Source organism: Schistocerca gregaria, chromosome 7 (genome assembly GCF_023897955.1).
Source record: "Schistocerca gregaria isolate iqSchGreg1 chromosome 7, iqSchGreg1.2, whole genome shotgun sequence".
Lineage (NCBI taxonomy): Eukaryota > Metazoa > Arthropoda > Insecta > Orthoptera > Acrididae > Schistocerca > Schistocerca gregaria.
Window position 1 is genome coordinate 359,914,204 of NC_064926.1, and position 17,303 is coordinate 359,931,506.

General features: G+C 45.6%; 1 protein-coding gene across 1 annotated transcript in view; it reads right to left on the reverse strand.

The window, feature by feature from the left end:
• The window catches only part of LOC126281328 (Krueppel-like factor 16), a 252,597-nt gene that overhangs the window by 65,834 nt on the left and 169,460 nt on the right, over nt 1-17,303 (reverse strand). The window lies entirely within an intron of this gene.

Here is a 17,303-nt window from a genome sequence, read left to right on the forward strand (position 1 = left end):
GAACTGCGTTCGACTTGTGCCTTACAGTGTGTTGTTCACATAGTAACATACCAGTTTGGATGAAATTGTTCTAGGCGTTCCAGTGGTATGTTCCAACAGCTTCCCCTCCTCGCGCACTAATACAGCAAACGGGTAACTCCACCGTCGTTCTTCTCCATTCAATTTTTGCTCTTTTTCCGGTGCGCACGTTTCAAGAGCAAACTAATATATGTAATGTAACCTGCTGTAATACTGGACGCAAAACGTTACATAGTTCCCGTTGTACGTAATTAATGAGAATTAGAATAAAAAAAATACCCTGCAGCACAATGTGTGCTTTAATGATATTTCATGTCAGTTTAATTTATTCGCTGGAGCGGGAATCGAATCCAAATTCTTGACAGATGGTAATACTCTCCCCAGCTTAGCTGCAGTTAAGCGACACGACCTGACTTCGAGCTTCCAGTCTGCGCAGCCGGGGAACTGCGTTCTTGCAAATTTCAGTTGCTAAGAGCAGCGCACGCGATTCCCGTTCGTCACATTTTATAACCTCTAAGTTTTGTGCTTCAATAATTTAGCGTTTTGTTTTATAAAAGCCACCAACTATCTCAAGAAGATAGCCGGCAATACTATATTGTTCGCAGTCCAAAAAGAACAGGTAAGCAAGCAAAACTTACTAAGTTTTACGGAGACTTATCAATAGGAAATCTTACGAGACAAAGTGACACCGAGGTACAATACTACACATTGTACCATACCTATCCTTTCGCTCACAGCCATTAAACAAAGAGAAGCACGTGGCTTGTGAAGCATCTCAGTAGTGTTATCAGAGCAGGCCATCTACATGCGTAGCCACTGAGATGTATGTAACATCAGCCGAGTGGCGTATCTGTCCTGCCCGCGGCCAGCCTTGATGCTGTGACCCCCGTATCATCTGCGACAACATGCGTTATGGGCTCCGAAGGCTGCTCGTTGGTTATGCAACCATGACCGACCCACATTCGCCAAAGACCATTTGAGAAATCCTTGACGCTTTTGACGAAATCCTAAGTTACAATCTGGCAATTATTATCCAGACGTATATTCAAAGTGCGATGGAAAGAGATGTTCCTGATAATGACGATTGTATATACAAGGCGATACAAATACAGGCTTATTAGTCCCTCGATCGTCTCATGAGGTCGGAAATATATAACGGGTAGTGAAATGAAAACGAGACAGACGGGGAAAAAAGGTAAACTGTTCGTTACTCCATGGTTCCGTAGGCAATCACAAACATTTTTCATCGAGATGTTGACCGTCTTGTCTCACAATGAGGCTTTTCCTTTCGCGAGCAAGTGCTCTACCATCTGAGCTACCGAAGCACTTGCCCGCGAAAGGCAAAGGTCCTGAGTTCGAGTCTCGGTGGGGCACACAGTTTTAATCTGCCAGGAAGTTTGTTTCGTTTCACTTAAAATCCCGTTATAGGTACGGGACTTTTAACCCTGTTTGTTTAATGGCAATAAAATATATGTTTCGTACTAGGTGCAGGAATGGCTAACTATCCTACCAAAAGTCTAGCTCTGCGATTACTTTGCCCTCCTTCCAGGTAGATAAGACTGTCGTTTAGCACCCATCTTTAGAGACAGTAATATTTTTTTTTTTCAACTGTAATCTGAGAAATAGGTAAATGATAAAATAATGTATCTCGTTTCTTGTTCTTATCGTATGCCGAGTACGAATGGGCTATATCACAAGTTCAAGCAAGAATCTGACATTTCGCAACAACGTTCCCCTGTTAACAACTTTCTAGACAACATACTGTCACAAATGCATGACGACTTATCACGTTGTGTAACTGCGTGCTTCAGTTCACCGGGAAGCACTGCTAGTTCCTGTAGTTTAAGACGTATCCGATTCTTAAGAGAATTCCCATGCAGGGCTGTGCTGTTTACTTGCAGAAAGCATTTCACACTAGGGATTATCTGCTGTGTATTACAGTGTGGGTTTGAAGAAGGGTAATGGTGCATTCACCCCTTTGGATATGCAACCGATAAGCACAGATATAATTTCTGAATGTTGTTGCTTTTCTGCACTGTTCAAAGGGAAGAAATAAGAATTTTGCGGTTTGCCGATGACATTGTAATTCTGTCAGAGAAGGCAAAGCACTTTGAAGGGCATCTGAAAAACTGTAACGAACATTAACAGAAGTAAAACAAAGATAACCGAGGGTACGCTAATCAGGCGATGATGTGTACATTCTATTACTAAATGAGACGACACTACAAGATGATATCTGCTATCTGTTTAGCAAAATAGCTAGTGATAGCCAAAGCAGAGGCGATTTAAAATGCAGATTGGCAATAACAAGAAAAACGTTTCGTATGAAGATAAATCTGTTAATATCCAATATTAATTTAAATGCTAGGTTTGTATTTACGCACACTGAAGCGATGAATGAAAATTTGTCCCAAGACCGCGATTCGAACACGGGTCTCCCGCTCACTAGGTAGGAGCGCTAACCATTACGCCACCCACAGCTTTGCACAACAAAAACGCCCCGTTTCGTTCGCTGCTATTCAAAACACAGTTGAAGAGCCTCCACAATGCTGTGCGAGTTTAGGGCAATACCAAGTGCGCCGACGTGAACAGGAATTTGGACGGAGGAGGGAGGCGTACTGGGGTAGTCCGTGCACTTGTGCAAAGCCACTAGTAAGCAGGAGACCCGGGTTTGATCTTGGTCTTGATAAAAATGTTAATATTATGTATATAATAGATGTTTGAGAATTGAGAAGGTTTCTGGAACCACATAGTTTCTTTGATTAAATGTTAGGAATTATTTTCTGAATGCATTTGTTTGTATTTAGCCTGGTACGGTAGTGAAGCGTGGACGACAAGCAGTTAAGACAAGAAGAGAATAAAAGCTTTTAAAGCGAGGTGCTGTAGAAGGATATTGAAGATTATACGAGTAAGTCAAATAACTACTGAGGACGAATATATATATATATATATATATATATATATATATATATATATATATATATATATAATCGTTCAAATGGCTCTGAGCACTATGGGACTTAACTTCTGGGGTCATCAGTCCCCTAGAACTTAGAACTACTTAAACCTAACTAACCTAAGGACATCTCACACATCCATGCCCGAGGCAGGATTCGAACGTGCGACCGTAGCGGTCGCGGTTCCAGACTAGCGTCTAGAACCGGTCGGCAACTTATGCCGGCTAAAAGAAGGGGATCGGTACATATGACACTCTTGAGGCATCCGTAATCGATTTGGCATGGAGGGGAGTATGGGGGGGGGGGGGGGGGAAGAGGCAAATTGTGTGGTGTGACGAAGGCATGAATACAGTTAGCATATTTTGATGGATATAGGTTGCAGTAGGTATGTAGAGACGAAGACAGTTGCTCGGGGTAGACTGGCGTGGAAAGCTGCATCAGACTTGGTCTTCGGACTTAGGCCAGAACACAATATCTGTTTACCCATTGTGGACGTGGGACAGCGGATGGTCAAATATTTAGCAAAGATATTCGCAAAACAACAGTGCAAACTGAGAAGTTATTTTGTTTTGTTTTCGCAACCAGTTTCGGCAATTAAATATGCCATCTTTATGTTCCATATGCACCTCTAAAAAATTATTGATGTTGGCATGCTGGGGCCATCTGCTTCTGAGTGTCGTTAAGTCTCGAGTGCTTTCTTCGAGGATTTCACTGCAACTCAGAGTTGCAGAAACAGATGGCAAACAAAATAAAATAACTTCTTAATTTGCACGGCAGTTTCGCGAATTTCTTCGTTACACGGAACACAGTATCGCTCTATCTCCCACGAACGGGACGTAGGCTCTGTGCGCCGAAGACCAGCTGCAGTGAGCATCAGTCAGCGCATCCTGATGCACACCCTCCCCGCGCGGAAGGGGTCCCAGCAAGACAGCGCAGAGCAAAGCAGGGTGCTGGGTGCAGGGTGCAGGAGTTGGGTGGGGGAGGGGTGCGGACAGGCCCGTGTCGCAGGTGGCTCGCCCGCTGCCTGGCTTGGCGCCGTGTATTGATCCCGCCACCGCCGACGCCGCTAGCGGCCGGCCTGTCTACGGATTAATCGCGCGCTCCGCCGATCGCCGCCTACACCAGAAGTCCTACAAAGCGCTGCCAAGACGCGCAATCGCGTCGCGCGTAAGCCACTTAACGCCGCCGCGCCAGTAGCCGCTGCAGATGACGCAACCTGAAGACAACCGGCAGTCAACGTACACACGCGACGCGACGCAGTTAGCGCCACGTTTCAAACGCCAAGCGAACAAGATCCGAGGTATTTAAAGTGGAGCCAAGACATTCGCAAGTCTCAGAAAAAGAGGTGTGAGTTGCAGCGAGAGACGCGTAATGTACAATTTGTACAGGAATCAAGACGGAACAATGAGAATGGAAGACCAAGACCGAAGAGCTCGCGTTAAAAATGGTATAAGAAAGGGATGGAGTCTTCCGCCGTCAGACTATACATACGAGACGCAATGACGAGAATAAGAGAAAGGTTCAACATTGGGATTAAAATTTAGGGTGAAGGGATACGACTGACAAATATTCGCGGATGATTGGTATCTTCACTGAAATAACAGGACCTGCTAAACAGAATGAGCAATCTAATCAACACAGAATATGGTTTAAGAGTATTGGACAAAGAGTGATAAGGCGTAGCAGCAATATCAGCGTCGAAGTTTGGGACAACTACGTAGCGGAAGTGAGGGAATTATTGTAACTTGAAACCGAGGCATAATAAGCAGACTAACGCCGTCAGAGACACAATACACGACCAAAGGAAAGTTAATAGTATAAAAAATTGGTCTTAATTTGCGGAATTAATTTCTGAGAGTATGTAGGAGCACAGCATTGTACCAGTGGCGTTCAGCAGGTAATGCAACGCTTGTTCTCACCCAATTTCGGTTGAAAAAACGCGGAATTCGTGGAATATTCCCGCTTAAGTCCCTATAGTTTCTTGAACTTCCGATAGGTGAAGGGAGCTATACGTAGCCTTCAAAATGGCGTCTGTAAATGAGGTGCGTTCGAAGCAGAGAGCTGTCATGGAGTCTTGATGGAAATCACAGCATCGCTGATATTCATGGGCGCTTGCAGATCTACGGAGACCTAGCGGAGAAAAGAAGCACAGCGATTCGTCGGCAATGCGTCTGTCATCATCGCAACAACGTCACGAAACCTGTCCGATCTCCTGCGTGCCAGCCGGCCGCACACAGTTGCAATGTTGAAACGTGTGGACACTTGTCATTAGAAGTGATTGAGTGGTGCCCGCTGGATTCCTTGCCACCTAACAGAAGACCATAAAAAGCAACGAAGGACAATCTGTGCGGAATTGCTTGCGAGTTACGAGGCGGAGCATGTCTTTTTTGTCGAACAAGTCACAGGCGACGAATAATGGGTTCGTCATTTGGATTTCGAACCGGAAACAAACCAGCAATGCATGGAGCGGCGCCCCACCATCTCTCCTCCAAAGAAAAAGTTTAAAGCCGCACCCTCAGCCGGTAAAGTCACGGCGACGGTCTTCTCGGGTTCTGGGTTATTCTGTTTGATGTCCTCCGTCATGGTGCAACGATAAACTCTGAAGCATTGTGGTACCGTCAGGAAATTGAAGAAACGACTTCAGAGTGTTCGTCGCCACAAAAAAATCAAAAGAACTCATTTTCCATGACAACGCTTTGCCTCACTCAAGTCTGCGCACCCGACAGGTGGTCACAAAACTTCATTCGACTATTCTTCCTTATCCCACCTTCCATCTCTTTGGCGCAATGAAGGATGTAACCAGCTGGAAGCTGTACGTGGATGACAGGGTGGCTACTGAGGCAGCAAGACGTTGGTTCAAATATCTACCAGTAGAGAGGCCCTCCCAATACGGTGACGTAAGGCCGTAGCATTGAGCGGAAACAAATATTTTAAAGTTTTTTTTCTTCGGGTTTTGTTTCATCGTGACGTTGCTGCCGTCGATGGGAAATAATCTGGCAATGATTTGACTAAGTTTACATCTGTGGGTGGGGTTACCACTTACTGTCTCTGTTGTCATTGCTTTAACGCAGTCCAGTTGACTGGTTTCCGTCTCAATAGCGTCAGGTTTTTATATATGTTTTCGTATTGGGTTTCCGATTTAGATACGAGTAACCTGCATTTTGCCCACACGAGTGCGGAAAACCGCCAAAATAAGGCTGGCCTGTATATAACACTTAGGGTTTAACCCAGCGTATCTATTCGATCGCAATTTCCTTCCCTTTCATACCTAAGCTAGCTTGTCGACTGTTATATAAACAGTCCTGTGGTTAAACCGTACTCTAAGAACGTAGACACTGCATCTTGGCGGAATCGGGCACGGCTCTGGCATATCTTTTTGACCGATTACTCTGCATTGCTACTTCGATATGAGTAACTAAGAAGGAAAAATGTATTATGGTGCTTCCTATGAATCTTTACCGACGAATAACTGCTGTTTCACTTCATCAAGTAGTATTTAGATATCTGTGAATCTGCTGCATCCGTCGAAGCGCTGAATTTTAAGCAAAGGGCAATGAAATCTAAACCAATCATAGCGACTAGAAAGGTAATGACATGTATGCGTGGGTAGGGGTCTCACTGCCCGGACAATGCAGTGTGCAACAGGTGGTCGTGACTTTCGATTCTGAGGTGAACGTCGGGCGTGGAGCAACATTACCGCACACTAATATCGGGCTCTCTTCCATACTAGTGTGAATACGCGATGGAAGGCACATGCTATCGACATTGGTGAATGTACACGTAAGTAGTAAAGTTGTTCTACACAAGCCAAAACGAGAAAGGCTGAACTTACACGTACTCTTAACTGCTGTCCTGGAAAGTTCCGCGCCCAGACGACCCGCAATTGTTCCTATGTTATCGCAAAACTCCTTTCTGCTGGAAGTAACCAGACGGCTGGGCGAATGTTCAGCTTATTTTATGCTCTGTCGGTAACAGTCGTCTTTCTAGAATTACAAGTACTTTTTTTAAGGTGGGGGAATCACAACGAGTCTTTACACGTATTACCTACACCTGCACACATTAGAAACAGATTTCGTCTGTAACCGACAAATAATACAAAAGAATAATATTAATGGAATTTCCTCGCATTCATTTTGACGATGTAATGCGATTCTTTGTTACTCTTCGTCATTTTTGAATTTTAGTTCACGTTTCGCTGTTTTTTCTAGTAGTTATTTGTGCTTGCGTGTCCGAGTCTCCGTACTTTTTCAAATCGGACTGTCGCGAAGACAGTGGCCAGTTTTTCGTGGACGAAAGTTATTCCGGAACACATTCGACGCCGTTTTGCATTGTAGCTTAATGAAGGGAGTACGATGTGATCTCAGGTTTTCTCGGCGTGATTGGCTAATAATGATCTTCCGGTTGTTCAGCTGGTGTAGTTGTTACCATTTCTGTACAATATTTTGACGACGGAGGAGTGATACAAGGAACATCAGCGACACACCCGACTGAAACAACCTAACATATCAGCTGTCGCCGAGTAGCGCCTCGAAGATAATCGTGAAATTAAATACGATGAAAGCAGTATCGTGGTGCAAACGCCCAGTTTCTGAGACAGCACAATTAATCGAAATAAAGATGTCAGAAAACCTGTTAAAAAGGTGTGGAGGTTTCAATTTAAATAACGCTTGAGGTCCGGAATTTAATTTATTGAAACGCTGAGGAAATTTTTGTTTCACGGAGTGCGAGTGCGTGTTCTATAAAGCAAAATAGCATCAAAGGGTGCAGTGGACATCGGGAAGCGATCTCTGCTATAAATAGCGGTCTGAGACCAACAATAGCTGGTTCACAGTGTGGTTGGCGTCCACGCAGCGAGTAAACAGAACAGCAAAACTCGTAGCACCAAGTCGTTTGTCAAAATATTGTGTACAGAATGGAAACACCAACTTGGCAGAGCACTGGTTCAAATGGCTCTGAGCACTATGGAACATAACATCTGTGGTCATCAGTCCCCTAGAACTTAGAACTACTTAAACCTAAGTAACCTAAGGACATCGCACACATCCATGCCCGAGGCAGGATTCGAACCTGCGACCGTAGCAGTCGCGCGGTTCCGGACTGAGCGCCTAGAACCGCTAGACCAACGCGGCCGGCTGCAGAGCACTGGAAGACGGCTATTAATGAAGGCAGGATTTCGGACTTCGTTCAGAACAAAGATCAACACGTAGTTCTCTTAAATACAATGTCGAGAAACGTGAGAGTATTTTCGGAAGTAGCCCAAGGAATGTTACACTACCGTTACTGTTTACAATACAAGGGCCGTAACGAAATGCAGTAAGACCTGACGATAAAATATGCGCGTTAATAGACGCGGGAAGATCCATGCTGTTCGATTACACCATTGACGATAATAGTCACATCCCTAAATTAGCTAACAGTAAGAGTAACCGTATGGAGCGCCTGAAGAGAAATGACCACATAAACGTATTTCATGAAATGCGCGACACGGAACTGTCTATATGTTCTTTTATTTTCATTGCCCATTTTCTTTACAATAATCATAATGTAAAAGTATATATATTATTACGTGTCACGTGTCATATCAATACGGTAATGTTATTAATACAGCCCAATCACAGCTAATTAACATCATAATAGCAATCGCGTATCTTTACTAAAGAGGTCAACGATACTCATTTGTCCTTCGTAAATTCTGCAGTTCTAATGGGGAAGTTTTAATAGCATTGGGTTATGACACGGCACGATACGTAAATAACTGCCCCACCTGTCAAAAGCACAAATAAGCACCTTTTGCAGGGCGGACTATCAGTGAGGTTCTAGAAGATACAGACAGGGATGTGGAGACACGCCGACCACAGTGCCGTAGCCAGCTGCGCTAGGTTTCTCGTTTTGGGATCCACGGCCCGAACGAGGAGGTCCCACACATTCTCAACTGAGTTTAAATCCAAGCAGTTTGGTGGCCAGGGCAGTGCGGTAAACTCAGCTTGCTCTCAGAACACTGCGAACTGTGTGACACGTTACATTGTCTTGCTTGTAGACGCCGTCGTGCCGAGGAAAAACAAGCTGCATGTAGGGGTGGACATGATCCCCAAGAATAGATGCATACTTATGTTAATACACTGTGCCTTCCACAATGAAGATCACCAATGGAATGACACGAAACCATTTCCCAGATCGCAATGCTCCGTCCTTCGGTCTAGGCCTTTTGCTTTCAGACGTTTCATGCCGTACACGCCAAAAGCCATCTTTCCGCTGGAGTATGAAACGTGATTCATCTGAGAAGGCCACCTATGGCCACTCAGTGGTATTGGCGTTAAAATTCTAGCCCTCTTCGCTGATGAACAGCAGCATGGGGACACGAACCAGGCGCCCGCTGCGAAGGCCCGTATGCAGCAACGTTAGCGAAAGTGTCATTGAGGAGACTGTTGGTAGCCCCTTTGTTCGTCTGGGTGGCCAGCTATCTATTTTCGCCCATACACATCTCCTCAGCCGTCGTTCATCCCTGTCATCTCTGGCCCATGGTACACCAGTTACCTCTCAGCAGTTTTTGAAAGCACCATTTTGCCGTGAACAGTTTACGCCAACCACGGCGGCACAAGAACTGTTTACGAATTTCGCCGTTTCGGACATGCTTTCACCGCCGTTTCGGACACGCTTCTACCGTAGCCCCCAAAAAAACCAAGGATCGTGCCCACTGCCAGTACTGGCACCTGCCGTCTGTGGAACACGCAGGTACGTGTCATACATTTTCTCGTCAGTCTAGAATCCTTATGAGTTACATCAGGCAGAGAGAGAGAGGGAGAGAGAGAGAGAGAGAGAGAGAGAGAGAGAGAGAGAGAGAGAGAGAGAGAGAGAGAGGCGCATTTTGTCAAGGACTCAGTTTAGTAAGCGCGTGAAAACGGAGCAACTAACTCCAGTGGTCGACGCTCTAAGAGGCGTTGCGCGTCACGTTACAGGTATGGAACGTGGCGCAAGCCCATAATCGGGCTACTGCACTGACTTGGGCACGGCACTGTAAGAGATGAAGGGTGGCGTGCCAAACCCGGTCCAAGATTCACGGTACTCATTTAATAGCGGACTGAATGGACTTGGGTCGTCCTGCAAGGAATGGTACGACGTTTAGTGGCGTGCGGACTATGGATGTAGATGTATTGATCTATTATTGGAAGCGATATTCAGTGTTTGTCCTTTTCCGCTGCCCCCCAATGGATGGCACCGACTTCCGCTTCAGACATCCGCAGCTTCACACGCAGATCACATCGTGGATTTCCTTGGCAATATGCCACATCGGTCGCTACCTCAACGTCCGCCCGCCTGCCTGCCAATGCCCGTCACGGCCCTCCTGTCTGGGACGTCGTCCGAGTGGAGTCACGCACGCACGCGCGTGCGATTACTGCGACACACTCGAGAGGACGAGCCGCCTACGCTGGAGTCAACCTTGCCTCGTGCGCCTGTACGACATCAGTGGCTTTCTTTACGCGTATTACAGGGTTTTCTTAGTTTTCTTACTGACCTAAACCTAGTAGACTTATACTCTTTTTTTTACTACGTATTATTTACTAATACTAACCTGTAAAAGGAATATTAGAAAAGTAATTACGCGCGAAGTTAGCAAAACAGGAATGTAACTATCACTGTCAAGGTTTTTACGAATGAAGAAAGTTACTAATATATGTCTGATAAACCAGTACTCTGGTTACAAGGCCATCGAACAATTGTCGCCCTCACAGCACGCTGGTGCATAACGTATCCGGACACCCCCAAAAACATACGGTTTTCATATTAGGTGCATTGTGCTGCCATCTATTACCAGATACTCCATATCAGCGACCTCAGTAGTCATTTAAACATCGTGATAGAGCACAGTGGGGCGCTCCGCGGAACTCACAGACTTCGAACGTGGTCAGGTGATTGGGTGTCACTTGCGTCTTACGTCTTAACGGGAGTTCTCCACACTCAAACAGTCCTGGGTCCACTGTTTTCGATGCGACAGTGAAGTGGAAACGTGAAGGGACACGTACAGCACAAAAGCGTACAGGCCGACCTCGTCTGTTGACTTGACACAGACCGCCTACAGTTGAAGAGGGTCGTAATGTGTAATAGGCGAACATCTATCCTGACCGTCACACAGGAATTCTAAACTGCATCAGGATCCACTACAAGTACTATGACAGTTAGGCGGGAGGTGAGAAAACTTGGATTTCATAGTCGAGCGGCTGCTCCTAAGCCACACATCACGCACGCTTGATGTAAGGAGCGTCAACATTGGACGATTGAACAGCGTAAAAATGTACACAATGTGGCTATCCGATGGCAGCGTGTGGGTGTGGCGAATGCCCGGTGAACGTCATCTGCCTGCGTGTGTCGTGCCAACAGTAAAATTCGGAGGCAGTGGTGTCATGGTGTGGTCGTGTTTTTAATGGATGGGGCTTGAACCCCTTGTTTTGCGTCGCACTATCAAATACAAGCCTACATCGATGTTTTAAGAAACTTCTTTGCTTCCCACTGTTGAAGAGCAATTCGGAGATGGCGACTGTATCTTTCAACACGATCGAGCACCTTTTCATAATGCACAGTCTGCGGAACAGTGGTTGCAGGACAATAGCATCCCTGTAATGGGCTGTCCCGCACAATGTCCTGACCTGAATCCTATAAAACACCTTTGGGATATTTTGGAACGCCGACTTCGTGCCAGGCCTCACCGACCGACATCGATACCTCTCCTCAGTGCAGCACTCCGTAAAGAATGGCCTGCCATTCCCCGAGAAACATGCCAGCACCTGCTTGAACATATGCCTATGAAAGTGGAAGCTGCCATCAAGGCTAAGGGTGGGCCAACACCAAATTGAATTCCAGCATTACCGATGGATGGGGCCACGAACTTTAAACTCATTTTTCAGCCAGGTGTCCGGATACTTTTGATCAAATAGTGTAGGTCACTGTTGATAACCTCACGAACGCCACATATCACTCTGTAGTAGTTATTTAAGCACAAAACTGTTAAAATCGTTCTCGTCACTTTAGCATCGTTCCCATGCAGCACGCCCATTACTGCGTATTTAGCTTATCGCAGACTGATTATGCACTCCGATGATACAGTATAAAGAAGGGCTACGTTTATCTGCGGTTCCGCGAATGGCGATGTGAAGAGTTTTACATAGCACACAGTTCAGGAGCTACGTAATGAGAAAACCAATTATCGCGTGCCAACATATGTACATATCATCCCCCACCTACTTAGCCTCCTCTTCCACTTTTTGTTGGCGACTGTCCCGCCGTGTTTAAAGCTTTTAATTCTGCGTCAGAATGCTCCTGTAACAACAATCCTCACTTACGCTAAGGGAGGCATGCGGGGGAAAACCGCACATGGGTCCCCGGTTGGCGGCAGTGTGAGCTCCCGGTGGCAGCCGGCCAGGAGATGGGAGGATGTAGTGCGGGTGCTGGCAGGTGAGGGCGGCAACGCCGTGGCGGGGACCGGTTCCCGTGACCCGCAAGGCACCGCCTTTGTCTCACCGACGGCACCGGCTCCAGCGCCAGCGCCAGCGCCCGCTTACGTAAGCGCTGGTCCGCGGCGAAGGGCAGTCTAGCCGCGCCACGCAAGGTCGCTGCCCATTCAGGCGCGCGCCGCCCAAATCGCCACTGCTCGCGGCACCGGCCAGTTGCTCAAGGCGCGGTGGAAGACAGAAGAATAAAGCGATGTGAGACGTTCTGCGCCACTGATTTGAACCGAAGTGTTTAGCGGAAAAGCCGGATCAGTTTGCAGCATTATTTAAAAGCATGAAAAACTAATCCAGGGAAATCAAATCCTCACCATGTTTAATCCACTCACGAGCAAGCTAGTTTACAAATCCCTTGTTCGACTGGTTCTCGAGTATTCCTTCTCGGTCTATGAACCGTAGTAGATAGGATTGATAGAGGAATTAGAATATGCAAGGAATAGTGGCACGTTTCGTCACAGAGATACAACTCTCTGTAACAGTCGCTGGGAGAGAGGCGAAATGTTTCAAAGTGCCGCTTACTATTAAAATTCCTAGAGCAAAGTTCTTAGTACAATCAATCAACGTTTTGCTTTTGCGAATCATGAAAGAATTATCACAATGGCACGGAAATCTGTAGATGTGATCTACATGTACGGAGAAACAAATTGTTATCTCAGAAAAATTGGATGATTCATTGAAGAGAAAGTCCTTCACAAACTGAGCACGCCAATAACGTGTCGGTCCACCTCTGTCCTTTATGCAAGGAGTTCGGCTTGGATCTGGTTGATAAAAGTTGTTGGATGTCCTCCTGAGGGATGTGACAAATACTGTCCAATTGGCGCGCTAGATCGTCAATAACCTATATGGTTGGAGGGCCCTACCCATCGCGTTCCAACCGTTCTTAATTAGGGAGAGATCTGGCGACCTTGCTAGGCATCGTAGCTTGGCAAGCACAAACTCTCGCACTGAGGCGGCGGCGATTATCTTGCTGAAGCCTAAGTCCAGAATGGTTTGCCATGAAGTGCAACAAAAGAGCGTAGAATATCGTCGACGTACCGATATGCTGCAAGGATGCCGCGGACGACAACCGAAGGCGTCCTGCTGTCAAAACAAATGGCACCCAAGGCCATCACTCCTGGATGTCAGGCCGTGCGGTGTCCCACCACTGTCTGTGCGTCTCCTGACCTGCAGACACGTCTTCGGCGTGCAATCTCATCGACTGGAGAAGAATTGTCTTCAGTGGTGAGTCTCGCTTTGAACTGAGATATGATGACCAGCGAAAACGTGACTCGAGACAGACAGTACTGGGGTACCAACCTGACTGTCACTCGCCATACAGCCCGACACCCAGCAGTGATGGTCCGGGTTGCCATTTCTTTTCATAGCAGGAATCCGTACAGCCTAGTGGTACGTCGACGATGTTCTACATCCCGTTTTGTTGCCCTTCATGGCAAGCCATCCTGGGCTTACATTTTAGCAAGGTAATGCCGCAGCCGCAGCCGCCGCCGCCGCCGCCCCCCCCCCCCCCCCCCCCCCCCACACACACACACCGCGAGGGTTTCTACCGCTTGTCTTTGCACGTGCCAAACCCTACTTTGGCTAGCAGGGTCGTTTGGAGCATTATGGGTAGAGTCCTCCAATCGTATCGGTATATTGACGATCTAACGCGCCAATTTGACAGAATCTGGTTATCTCCCCAAGGAGAACGTCCAATTACTGAATCAATCATAAGGATCAGAGGTGGACCAATTCGTTACTGACTTGCTCAGTCTGTGATGGTTTTTTCCTCTTGAATAAACCATGGATTTTCTCTGAAGTTTTATCATTTGTTTGTGCATACATGTACATAACATCTATCGATTTCCGTCCCATTCGGAGATTCCTCCGTGGTGTGTCGTTGTCTTTTTTTTCTGATAGTGTGTCTCTTAAAATGACCACGAAGATGAAACTGTAGAGATTCGAAGTCATACGGATTACCAGCAGCCGCACACTATTCGCAGACGGAAAAGGAATGAGGTGTGTGTGTGTGTGTGTGTGTGTGTGTGTGTGTGTGTGAGTGAGTGAGTGAGTGAGTGAGAGAGAGAGAGAGAGAGAGAGAGAGAGAGAGGGGGGGGGGGGGAGGGGAGGGGGAGGGGGGGGGGATGCGGCATCAGTGATACAGGAAGTAAGCCTACACTTCGCCACAGAGTCCAGTTGCTTGGCTTACAGGTTACAACATTCCCTACTAGTCTCAATGTGAAACGCACCGTGGCGATCTAATTGCACTCTGATAGTTTTCTAGATCCGGCTCTAAATTCATTTTATAACCGTTTTCCAATGTGCTATCAATTCCATTCAACTCCTCTTCTACGTCCTTTGCTGTCTGCAAATTACAGTGTCACCACCATGCTTTTTTAATTTCTTGTATCTCAACTTCTGCTTGCTCAGTTTGTAAGTCCAATAAGTTGGTGGTCATGCTCGAAATTTGTCTTACTCTCAATTACCATCTTTCTTTTATGCCGTTCTGTACGAATGGTATCTTCCTGTATTTTATCCCTGATAACTCCGAAATTTCAGTAAAGCATTACAAGAAAGCGCAGTCGAAAGTCTAATTAAAACCAAACGTTTAGCTCGCTTATGTATTAAGAAAATAAAATTATCTAATGGTACATTTCGTATGTAATTTTAAAACTAACTTGCAACTTTTATTATTGATTGCCAAAGTACGAAGAAGGAGGCACACGTCCAATTTTAATTAAGCCCAATCCATATTAGGAATTCTTCGATACCAGTGGGTATCTCTATCACTTCATTCATTAAAAATTATAAATTCGTAAATTGGTTTATATGTAAACCATATACTTTATGAATTGTTGTCACTAGATATGAAACATATCAATGTTAATTTTATAAAGTTATTTACAATCTTGTTGGAGATATATATATGTCAACTGAAATACTTGAGCTGACAGCCATGTAAATGACAGACTCTTTTCCTAGGACTAATCTTCTCTGGTTTCTCTCGCTTAGCGGGAACAGGCATTGTAATGTCAGACTTGTTCGTGGAATTGTCGGTAGTTTGAATTTTGTAGCTCATGATTATGTTACTGTGGAAGCTGAATGCTTGTGAACCAGTTCTTTGAGCAGAAGCTAAAATGAAAGAACATTTATTACTTAGTACAGGCAAGGTCACCCTTTACCTTTTACGATTTTGGAGAGCTACACATTTCTTTGCTTAGGAAAAATTCTGGACAGCAATCAGACCCTGAAGAGGACAACGAAGCCAATATACAATTAGCTAAGTATCAGATTTATCAATTCTTTCAACATTAAGCAAAACGACGAACATTTGTAAAAATTGATGCATCATTGGTTACGAGATCACTATTGAAAGGTCATTTCACAAGCGGCACATTAGCATTGGGCGCTTCGTGTGGTGTGACTCAGCTACACGTCGACAACTTACGCCTCCGTTTTTAATTTCGCGAGGCACACGGTTATGCAACTTCAAAACGATACACAGATACACAGGTCGTTTATTCCTACGGATCGTACTGATTTCTTTTAGCAACTCTGTTCTTTGTTATTTCCAAAATCTATTTACTTCCACATTGCATAAAACACATTCACAATAAACATTATGAATTTCAACGCGTCAATTAAGCGAAAGGTCGCAGAGATAATATGTTGCTCATTATAGGTTTGTGATTGTCTCTATTCAATAACTAGTCTATGGTATAGGGAGGAGATGTTAAGGAGAAAACTTAAGACTGCTTTTTATAACACTTTTGCCGTCTCCGTTAGACGTTTAGTTCCAATGGGTTCTACGACTGAGTATTGCACTCCTTTGTGTCTCCAATGCTAGATTCTTAAACTCATTTGTAACATTTTGTCAACCAGTCACGTTCGAGTCTTCAACAGCTGTGTAAGAATCCTTTCACTAGCGCACCTGTAAGTATTGTTATGAAACAAGTTCGTTGAAGTTATTTATGCATTTTAAAACATTTACCAAAAAACATGCAACTAACTTTTGTTTCAATCGCACCTTGCGGCTTTTTCGCATCTACTGTAACCCACCGGACCGGTGTATGCAAAAACATCAAATAGCCCTTCTAAAGCCAAGTCGCTGGAGATGTACTTAATCGCCTGTGCTCAATTATTCCAACGTTTCAGCACACACTACGGTCGCTAAATAAACAATAGGTGGTCAAAAATGAACTGGTAGTTCCAGCTATTTTTTGTTAACGAGTCAATCGTTATAAACCTAAATTTCACTAAGAAACGAGAGCAGTTTACCAAGCTCTAGGCCCTAATAGGCGCCTAAATAACCGCTGGGTTTCTCGGAGTTTCTTAAAGCTGCCCTCAAAAATGTTTTACAGGCCGTAAAACTGGCGTGTCTGTGTGTGTCTGTGAGGGAGGGAGGGAGGGAGAGAGAGAGAGAGAGAGAGAGAGAGAGAGAGAGAGAGAGATCTTAAGGCAAACAACATAACCATTCTGAAATTGTTAGTATCAGCTCTACTCAACGGATTGCAGCTCTATTCGCTACAATTATTCATTGCCAGTGTAGGGTACTTCCTAAGTCTGAAGAGGTCATGTATCTCAGAAATTACCCTCCAGTCATCTGCGCCACATGGTAGCTACAGTCGACGCGACGAAATTAATAGCACTTAAAGGTGAACCGTCGCAAGCAAAGCAGTAGGTGGCATCAGAAAATATGCCCCTGTCATTAATCGCAAGCTGTTCTGCGGCAGGCAGTGGCCACAAGTACGTAGTACGCGCCGAGTACGAACGCGCCTGGCGCGCTGCTACGTCAGCAGTGACTTTGCGATAACCGCACGCCGGGCCGGCGCAAGGACTTGACGCTGCCAGA